The sequence below is a fragment of the Peromyscus eremicus genome, chromosome 16_21 (genome assembly GCF_949786415.1).
Source record: "Peromyscus eremicus chromosome 16_21, PerEre_H2_v1, whole genome shotgun sequence".
In the NCBI taxonomy this organism is placed as follows: Eukaryota; Metazoa; Chordata; class Mammalia; order Rodentia; family Cricetidae; genus Peromyscus; species Peromyscus eremicus.
Genome location: NC_081432.1, coordinates 42612974 through 42623879, shown reverse-complemented (window position 1 = coordinate 42623879; position 10906 = coordinate 42612974). Strand labels below are relative to the sequence as shown.

Sequence of the window (10906 nt, the reverse complement as noted above, 5' to 3'; positions counted from 1 at the left end):
AGATCTCACTGGTGCCAGAATCTGAGCTAACCATCATTCAAAATTGTCCTTTCATGTCTGTTAGAGTGGTAGTCCTTAACCTTCCTGATGCTACAACCCTTTAATACAGTTCCTCATATGTGGTGACCCCAACCATCAAATTATTATTATTATTTTTTTTTTTTTGGTTTTTTGAGACAGGGTTTCTCTGTGTAGCTTTGCGCCTTTCCTGGAACTCACTTGGTAGCCCAGGCTGGCCTTGAACTCACAGAGATCCGCCTGGCTCTGCCTCCCAAGTGCTGGGATTAAAGGCGTGCGCCACCACGGCCCGGCACATCAAATTATTTTAACTGTTACTTCATAGTTGTAATTTTGCTACTGTTATAAATTGTCATCTAAATATTTTTGAAAATAGAGGTTTGCCAAAGGGGTTGAGACCCACTGTGTGAGAGCCTGTTTGAAGGGTTTTACCCAAACATGACTATCAAACCAAATCAAATGACTTATATCAACAATATAAGTGACAAAATTAAAAAAGAAGAGATAAAGAGATCTCTGTATGCCCCACTTTTCTTAGTTTGAAAACATGGTAGATATTGTGTCTTCAATGGCCCTGAAGATGAGCAGGGCAGGCTTTTGTTATATTTAAGGAACTAGATTCATTCACAAATGCTTTGAGACAGTTCCAAAGATTTCCATTTTATGGCAAACCAGTGTGAATTCAGTGTGAAAAAAACAGATTCTGATACAATATATAAAATGTGTGGCACTGTCACTGACAAGGAAAAGAAGAAAGGTAAAAGCGTGGAACAGACATAAACAGCTGCCAAAAAAAAAAAAAAAAAAAAAAAAGCCAGATTAGAGAACTCCAAATTCAGCTAACACCCAAGGAAACGCAATACAAAATCCTCATGTCCCCGGTTACCCTCCAAGGGTATGCCTTATTCCTTAATAACTTACCGGAAAAGACTAATGAGATGACATTATCCATGCTGTCTAATCAGCTCCGTGATTTCAAGGAAGTTCAATTGGCATAGGAGAGGCACAGCACTGCATTTGTACAATTTGAAAATGACAGGCAGGCAGATGAGCTGCCAGAGATGCTTTGCAATGGTTTACGATCACACCATCCCATGTCGCAAAGATTACCTATGCCAAAAAATAACATTTGGAACAGCCAGTTTGAAAGGACTTGGTGTTATTCATGGTGTTTGTTTTGATGACACTTGGTCCAAGTCATTCAGATGGTTGAAAGTGAAGACGAAGTTTTGGAGAAAGAACTACTTTTTCTTTAGTTTGGCAAATTGTCAAATACGAAGCCTGATTTTATACAATAAACTTTTATTTGTATTCTGGATACTATAAGCAAACAAACAAACAAACAAATAAATAAATAAATATGTGGTATAGGAAAGAGGACTTCATCTCTTCCCAGCCTACTATAGGGCAGCTACTAAAGCTCTGCTGAGCTTACCCCACCCCAAGCCACAGAAGTACAAGGACAACATGACAAAGTAAAACCAAAATAGTCTTTAGCAAAAATGAACATGAGATTTCAGATTCAATGATAAAAGTCTGTCTGTTTAATGATTTTGATCTTGGGATGAAGGTAGGTGGTGAGTTTTCCCTCCTTTTCACTATGCGTAGGTTTGAGAGGCTTTGCAGCCTGTCACTCCCACCCCCCTTCATCTTCCTCTCCTTCTCTCTAGCCTGGGCCATTAGACTGATGGGAACCTAGGCCAGCAAGCAAGGGAATGGATGTGGGATGGAGAGGTGTTAATACTGACCATGACCTTGCCAGATCTAGAATTACCTAAGAGACAAACCTCAGGGCATGTCTGTGAGGGAGTCTCTGTGTTGGGTTAATTGAGATGGTCTTCTCAGTTGTAGGGGGGATGGGGGCACGGTTCCACCTACTCCAACAGCTGGGATGGGAGCAGAGTTCCACACTCCAACAGCTGGGGTGGGGGCAGAGTTCTACCTACTCCAACAGCTGGGGTGGGGGCAGAGTTCCACACACCAACCTGAGACCTTGTGTGGGACCCAGTGAAATGTATCCTGAGAACTTGTGTGAGACCCGGTGAGATGTGCAAGCCTGATGACCTGAGTTCAATCTCTGGAACCCATTTAAATATGGAGATGATGCCACGTGTTGCTGTGGGATGGTCTGTATGTCAAATTGCTCTGATTGGTCAATAAATAAAACACTGATTGGCCAGTGGCCAGGCAGGAAGTAGGTGGGACAAAAAGAGAGGAGAATTCTGGGAAGTGGAAGGCTGAGTCAGAGAGACACTGCCAGCCGCCAAGATGACAAACAACATGTAAAGATGCCGGTGAGCCATGAGCCACGTGGCAAGGTATAGATTTATAGAAATGGATTGATTTAAGCTGTAAGAACAGTTAGCAAGAAGCCTGCCACGGCCATACAGTTTGTAAACAATATAAGTCTGTGTTTACTCGGTTGGGTCTGAGTGGCTGTGGGACTGGCGGGTGAGAGAGATTTGTCCTGACTGTGGGCCAGGCAGGAAAATTCTACGTACAATGTGTCTGTAATGACTGCTCCTCCAGTGAGATGAGAAGCAGAGATGGGAGAATCACCTGGAAACTCATGGGCCAGTGAACCTAGCAAATGTAGCATGGCGGAAACAAAAAGAGAGGACCCTGTCTTTAAAATGATTAGAAGGGAGCGATTGGTAGAGGGCTCAGTGGTTAAGAGCATTAACTGTTTTCCCTCAGGACATGGGTTCAGTTCCCAGCACCCACATGATGACTTTGAACCATCTTTAACTAGACTTCCAGGGGAATCTGATACTCCCGTCTGGCCTCCACAGGCACTGCACACACATGGTACACTTGCATACATGCAGGAAAAATACTCATACACATAAAGTAAAAATAATAATTTTTTAATATAGAAAAAGAGAACCCACTCCTAGAAAGTTGTTCTCTGACCTCCACGTGTGTACCACAGCACACATTGACCACACATCATACACACTAATAATTATTTATTTAGTTTTGGGACAGAGTCCTACTATGTAGCTCTGGCTGTCCCAGAACTCACTATGCCTCAAATTCACAGGGATCCACTTGCCTCTACTTCCTGAGTGCTGGAATTAGTAGCTATGTCTGGCTAATAATGATAATTTTAAAGAGAAGTTGAATGAGGCTGAATACAAGAGTATTGGAATAATTTGTTGGAGGAAATCTCAAAACATGATATCTTTAAGGCTTTATAATGGGAACTGCTCATCTCTCTTACTGGGGTCTGCAGTGAGAGGCAGCAACAAAAGTGAAGCAAGAAGATATGAAAATGTGTTACATTTGGCTGGGAAAGGAGTGACTTTGAAGTTGCAAGGAGGCGGAGGAAACAGATGTACTTGTGAGAGAGGAACATGTTGCTCTGCACTAGAGTAATAAAGACAGGTTCCCTGAGGCTAAGATGCCATCCATCAAAGGCTCCAACTAATGAAAATGCAAGTTCACTTGAAAGGAGAGAACCTAGGCCATGGGATACAACTCAGTCTGCGAAGTGCTTGTCTCCCAAGCTTGAGGACCCGAGACTACCCAGAACCCACTCTAAAAAGCCACATGTGGTAATGCGCACTTTTAATCCCAGAACTGGACCACAGAGGCAAGTGGATTACTAGGGCTTCCTGATCAGCCATTGTGGCCTACTTGGCAATTCTAGACTAGCTAGATAACCTATCTCAGTTACAAACACACACACACACACACACACACACACACACACACACACACACACTACCAGAGGTTGACCTCTGGCCTCCATATGCCCCGCCCCCCCACATATATATGAACGCACACATGCACACAAAGAAAGAAAGGAAGGAAGGAAGAGGGAGACACAAAGAAGAGAAGGGAGGGAGAGAGGGAGGGAGAGAGGAAAAAATAAAGCAAAATGGAGAGTCCGGATGGAGAATGCCGCTGAAGTGGGTCCTTGCTCAAAAACCTTAACTCCGGGAAGTGTCTCCCCAGGGTCATCACACAGAGGTGGATGCAACTGTGTTCAAAGGAGGCCGAAACATCTCGAGTTGGCAGCAGAACTTGGCAGCGTCGTCCATGAGATACTCGTTTTAGATACGTGAAATACCCAAGAGTGAGAGGGCGGTAGGAACTTGCACCAAGCTTCTTAGAAGCTCGTCAAGCCAGGCAAAATGTATCAGATGTGAGAAATCTGGTCTTTTCTGTCATATACATACAGCGTGTGTATGTCTGTTTTCCTTGATTGATGTCCACTCATTCACTTTGTTAAAAAAAAAAATACAGGGCTGGAGAGATGACTCAGAGGTTAAGAACACTGGCTGTTCTTCCAGAGGTCCTGAGTTCAATTCCCAGCATCCACATGGTGGCGCAAAACCATCTGTAATGAGATCTGGCTCCCTCTTCTGGCCTGCAGGGACACATGCAAACAGAACACTGTATACATAATAAATAAACAAATCTTTAAAAAAAAAAAATAGAAAATTTTTCGCCTGAATTTAACCAAATTGCTGAAAGAGCCACAGGTCTGAGATCCAAACTCGTTGCCACAATACTTAGAATGTTTAAGTCTCCTCTCCCTGCATCCCTTCTTTGTTTTCCTTTCCCACCATTCCTCGGGATAGATAATCAAGTACAGATTGTGAGGTTGAACCTCAGCCAAGGAGTGACAGCCGAGATCTCTTTGTATTAGGCATGAAAGGCAGAGCCCAGAATGACCAGGTTAGCTTACTCTTCCAGTTTTTTGTTTTTTGTTTTTTGTTTTCCCTCTGAGACAGGGTTTCTCTGTGTAGCTTTGCGCCTGTTCTGGATCTCGCTCTGTATCCCAGGCTGGCCTCGAACTCACAGAGATCCACCTGGCTCTGCCTACTGAGTGCTGGGATTAAAGGCGTACGCCACCACCGCCCGGACTTCAGGTTTTTGTACCTCGTACCCTACTGTACAGAAGTAAAGTTTGCTCTGCCATGACACCTAAATTTGAGTTACAGTCTATTGGTGTGTGACCTCAATCTCATTCTTAACAGTGTGTGTGGCGGGGCTCCAGGATTTTAGCCCACCCGAGAAAACCTCCAGACTCCCTTCCAGAGGAGACACGTCCTACAGCTTCTTTGTGGTGGCCCCTGGGTGCTGAGTCTTTGGTGCCTTCCATGCTGGTGAGGATACCCAGAACCAAAGATCTCTGGGCAATGCAGTGAAGAGCCCACGTAAGCACCTGGCATGACGGGTTAAGCCTGAACAGACCAACGTAAAAACACCAAGAAGTATCCTTTGGTAGTCAGGCCGTCCAGGAGGATGAAGAAGAAAGCAAATGAGACACACTGTTGACATGAAGCAAACGTAGAGTCCTGATTTACAGCTTCATACATACTTCGGTGACTTCATACAATTTCCCAGAAGTCTTTGGGCTCAAGTCTGGGATTTTTACTGACTGTTGCTATGAAGCACCAAACACGGGACGGCAGTGCAAAAGGAAAATGCTAAGTCAGAAACCACTGTAGAAGCAGGGCAAGGAGTGTGGTGATCCTCAAAAGGACTATTGGATATAAAAAGCCCCTAAGGGAAAAGGGGCTGAACCTTGGATGGACTCACAGAAAGCCAGGTAGGAAATAATTGAGGCAAAAAGACCCGTAAGGAAAAGAAAACCAAGACTAGAATGTCCCTGCCCTCCCCTTTCTTGGGCTTGTGCCTAGACACTGGGTAGAGTACGCCTTTACCAAAAGTAAGAAAAACAAATGGCAAGAACGCTGCTCCTTTATCTGAAGGAGAGCCAATCCTAAAATCCTCAGTTATTTCAAGCATTTGAGCAGGCCCTCAAATGTGACCGAGGTGAAATGGTACCCATAATCTGAGTCAATGGACATTATGTTTTAAGTCATTATTAGAAGTTTAGAGTAGTCCCAAGAAAAGGTATCCGCTAGACTCAGTGAGTTAAGTGATCAACTATTACCAGGATGTACTTCAAGTGGTCAACTTTTGGCATTTCTGTATAGTCAACAGAACTAGAATATGGTAGAGAAGATCAGTTATAGAGACTGATTTATTGATTCATTGAGTGATTTACTTAAAGCACTGCTTATATTGCTCATTGACCAGCATGACTTCACTTTGCTACCTGGAATAATAGAATGACCTGGAGAAATAGCTAAAGCACAACCGGTCATTGCCGTTAGCAACATGACCACAGTCTGAAATAAATCCCTTTCCATTCGCATGGTCCTCTGACCCAAAAGGTGTGCCTTGCGTCATTGGTATGTATTTCATCATCGTTCTCTTAAACCAAGAGGCCTGGGGCAATGATTCCTGCCAGACCTTGTCAGCAGTGTTTCCTCCAGCTAAAGACAGGAAGCATCATCTGCCTCCAGGGGCCATAAAGCCCCTTCTGCCTGCAGGTAACTTTACTCATGCCTCTCCGTGTGGGTACAGCAAGCGGTTCCAATGGGCAATGTAACTGGGGCCATGAAGGCCAGTTTCTCAAAGAGTTGCTGTAAGAGTGCCCTGGGGAGTCCCAAACAAATTCAAAGCTCAAAAACAAACCGCTGGCAATTTCAAGTCAGCTTTGTTCTGGTGACTGATTGCTAATCAAATTGTCGATCAATTATATTTAGTACAACCAACGAAGAATTGTTATTCATGCCCAAGTTGCTGAACAACTGAGCCTCACTAGCAAGATGATTTGGGAGAAAAAAAAATGTGTTAGATGTGATTTTGGCTGAAAAAGATAGTCTAAGTAATTCTGGGAGGACAATATTGCCCTTCATCCTATATCAACACAGCTCCAGCTGGGACCATTACCAGGTTTCTCCACGGTTTTAATGCTTGCTCTAATGAACTAACAGAAAATTCAGGAAGACACAGCCCTTTCACTAACTTAATGGAACGATGGTTTGGTAAGTGGAAAGAATGATTACTTCTTCTCTAATATCCTTAATTACAATAAGTGTAGTTATGGCTCTAGTGGGCTGTTTTTTAATACCCTACATTAGAGACGTAATCCAGTGGCTTAAAGAAATAGCTACCATCCAACAACCTCCAACATACACCCACATGGCCTTCTTCTTTAAGACACTCAGGAAAAAGAGGCCTAGCACCCCTTAATGGGATTTGAAGGAAAGGATGTGGAATGAAGTGGAGGAGTGGGGGAAACTTGGATAAACCTAGTCATCTCTGTCAAATGAATCTAACTTCTGTATGTCTGTTTTCCTTCACACCTACTCGGTTCCTTTGTTATGAAATTTGTGTGTGTTCAGCCAAATTTAACCCAATCCTTAAAAGAGCCATGTGTGTAAAATCCAAACTCAGTCCCACAATTCCTGGAATACGTGTGATAACCCCCTTCCCGTACTCCTTCCTCATTCGCCTTTTGTGCCAGTCCTCAAGATTGCACAGATTTTGAGAGCAGACCTCAGGTCCAGAGCTGCCGAGTTCTCTCTTGCATTAGGGACAAAAAGTAGAGGCCACTGGGACCTTGTGCAATTACTCTCCAGCTCTTTGCAGCCATGGACCCTTCTGTGTGGAAGTCAAGTTTGTATTGCTGAGACCCCTAAATTTGAGTAGTAGCCCATAGCTTTGTGACCCCGTTTGTATCTCTAACAAATGAAGCCATTGTGTTTGTCAGGGATGCTGAAGCCTGAATCACAGGGAAGTCATCATGATATTGGAGATGCTAGAGCCATGGGCTGTCCACTGTGGACACCTGCATGTAAGGATGAAACCAGGCCAAGAAAGAGGCTGCTGACGCTGCAGGCAGCATCACTTCAGGGGTATGGTTATTTGACCCCTTTGGAACCCAGAGGAGTCCACCATAAGTTCCAAATGCTAGACAGCACAGAGCTGCAGGATTTGGTGTTCGCCTTGCTAGGTTTTGGCCCAAGCTATGCCTTTATCATTCCCTACTGAAATGGGAATGCTTATTCTCTGTTACTGTCTCTTGGATGTTTGTCATTTGTTTTTTTTTAATTATATAGGTACTCACAGCTAAGGCATTGCCTTGAGTGTCAGAAGATACTTGGACTGTAAGTTCTTAAACAGTGTTGGAACTGTTAAAGACTATGGGAACTTTTGAAGTTGGACTGAATACATTTTGCACAGTGAGATAGACATGAGCTTATGGGGCTAAGAGATGGAAAGTGTGACTTAAAAGTGATATTTGGCTGTCAGATTGACAGGTGTTGACTTGTGATGGTTAACACTGATTGTCACTGTCAACTTAAAAGGATCTAGACTTACCCAGGCGACAAATCTCTAGGCATGTCTGTGAGGAGCTTTCTGGATTGCATTAATTGAAGTGGGACCATCCACACTAAATATAGAAGGCATCATTCCATAGGCTGGAGCTATAGAATGAGCATAATAAGAAAAGCGAGGTGAGTACTACCTTTCATCTCTCCCTGCTTCCCGTCTGTGGGTACAATGTGACCAGCTGCCTCACACTCCTGCCGCCAAGCCTTCACAACCATGATGGACTGTGCCCTCAAACTGGAACCCAGAATAAGCCTTTCCTTCCGCCTAAACTGCCTCCAGTGTATTGACAGAAGTTTATTGACAGCCTAGGTGTGAGAGAGGGAGAAAGGATGGACACCAGAAGGAAGCTTTTAGGCAGACCTGCTACAAATTCAGGTGAAGGGGTTAAACTTTCCCATTTTCACAACTGAATTTAGGTTCCAGTTCTCTGAGAAGGGCAAACAGGTGTCTTCCCATCAAAGGACCACTTACCTACAAGGCCCTCACATTCAGCGTTGAGGGAGAGAACAAACACAGAGGGTCTAAGTCAGCCTTACAGTGTCTCAAGGACAAACCCAGTAGCCCCCTTCTGAGTCACGTCCAAGCTTGTGCAGATGTGTCCAAAAAACGGTAAGACTAAACCTCAGCCAATTAAAGATATACAATGTAACCTCTTATGTAACCAATTCTGTTGACCCTGAAACTCCCCTCAGCTGTGCTTAAAAGCAGCCTACACGTCTCTCTTGGGGTTGTCGTGGCCATTTTGTACAGGCAACTGACCCACATGCACGTGGTATAATACACACTCTTTGCTCCTGCATACTATTTGAGTCTGGGGTCTTCCTTCCGTGTCTCCTCGGACTCTACACAGGATGAGTGACTATAAAGAAGTGTATCCTGCATCCTGATGTGCTGAGAGTCCCTGAACACTTTTCACTTTGTGGAAGAAAAGAAGGCAAAATGGAAATTGATCAGGACACGTTGAGAAACAGTTGCCAAAAGAATTTATTTAGGTGAAGTTAGCCCTATGGTGCGGAAATTGATTTGGGAAGAATTAAAAGAGGTTGCATAGCATGAGCCCAAACTTTCAGAGTTAAGATTAATTAGCTTTACAGAGTTGAAATTGATTAGTAGAGTAGCCTATTGATTTTGAGGTTAAACATAGCACTCAGTCAATTACTCATTGTATTTACTGCTCTAAATTACAGTTGCACTGTTGAAGGGTGTTAAGAATAATAAGACAAACTCAATAACTATGGATAGGTTTGCTTTTCAGTTGTCAATGCCAGCCATTGATCTGTTTAAACAACCCAGTCCTTTTCATTGTTGTTACTGTCTATTACAAACAGGAATCTGCATGTCCTACCCGGTACTCGGATTGAACAGTTCTTAAAAATGAAATAACTGACATCAAATACTGGAGGTATGCAGAGAAAAAAGAACTCTCATTCATTGTTAGTGGGATGGCAAACTGGGACAGCGACTATGGATATCAGTATGGAGAATTCTCAGAAGGCTGAAATATAAACCTATCATATGGCACAGCTATAGTCACTCCTTGGCATTTACCCAAAGGACACAGATCCTACTTCACAGATACTTGCTCAGCCATGTTTTTTGCTGCTCTATCCACAATAGCTATGAAATGGAAACAACCTAAATGTCTTAAAATTGATGCATTAATAATGAAAATGTGGTATAGATAAACTCAGGAATGTTGTATTGCTGTAAAGAAAAATGAAATCATGGGCTTTGCAGGTACATTGGTGGAACAAGAAAAGATCGAATTGAGTGAGGTAACCCAGACCCAGAAAGGCAAATATTACATCTTCTCTCTCAACAGAGGCTCCTAGCTTCAAATCTTCAGATGTGAGGACATAGCCTATAGTAACTATAGAAACCAGGAAAGAAAATGAGACCATTGCCAGGATAAGACACTGAGGAGTAATTGTAGTCAGACTTTCTTTGGACCATCAGCTACTGAATAATGACATGGAGACTTACTATTAATTATGAAAGCTTGGCCTGAACTTAGGCCTGATCCCAACTAGCTTTTATAACTTAAACTAACCAATTTATATTAATCTATGTTCTGCCCCATGGCGTTACCTCTCTTCCATACTGTCTGTCCAACTTCTTCTGCCTCTCCCTGGTGAATCCCTTGTCTCTCAAATTCTTCCCAAAGTTCCTATCTCTGCCCGAAAGTCCAGGCTAGCCTCTTCTGCCTAGCTATTGGCCCTTCAGCTCTTCATTAAACCAATCAGAAGTTGCTTTAGGCAGGCAAAGAAGGACAAAGACACATCTTCACACAGTGTGATCAACTATCCTCCAACAAGTAATAGAGAGAGAAAAGCAGGGTACAAGAGCTCTTCCTCGGGAAATGGGAAAATGTGGGGGGGAGGAGCTCCTTACGGAGGAGAAGGGAGAGGGTCAAATAACAATAAGGATGTCTGAAAAAGCCATAAGAAATCATATTATTAATTATTTACCTTAAAAACCTACAACACACGTAATTCCGTGTATAAATGCCCACATACAGTTTCAATAAGCTTTTTAAAAACTGGGCTTAGCCAGGCGATGGTGGCGCACGCCTTTAATCCCAGCACTCGGGAGGCAGAGCCAGGCGGATCTCTGTGAGTTCGAGGCCAGCCTGGACTACCAAGTGAGTTCCAGGAAAGGCGCAAAGCTACACAGAGAAACCCTG

The 10906-nt window shown here is 43.5% G+C and overlaps 1 pseudogene; it reads left to right on the top strand.

Moving 5' to 3' along the window:
- The first annotated feature begins 456 nt into the window (after window positions 1-456).
- On the top strand, window positions 457-1144 carry LOC131893885 (U2 small nuclear ribonucleoprotein B''-like; annotated as a pseudogene).
- The last annotated feature ends 9762 nt before the right edge of the window (window positions 1145-10906 follow it).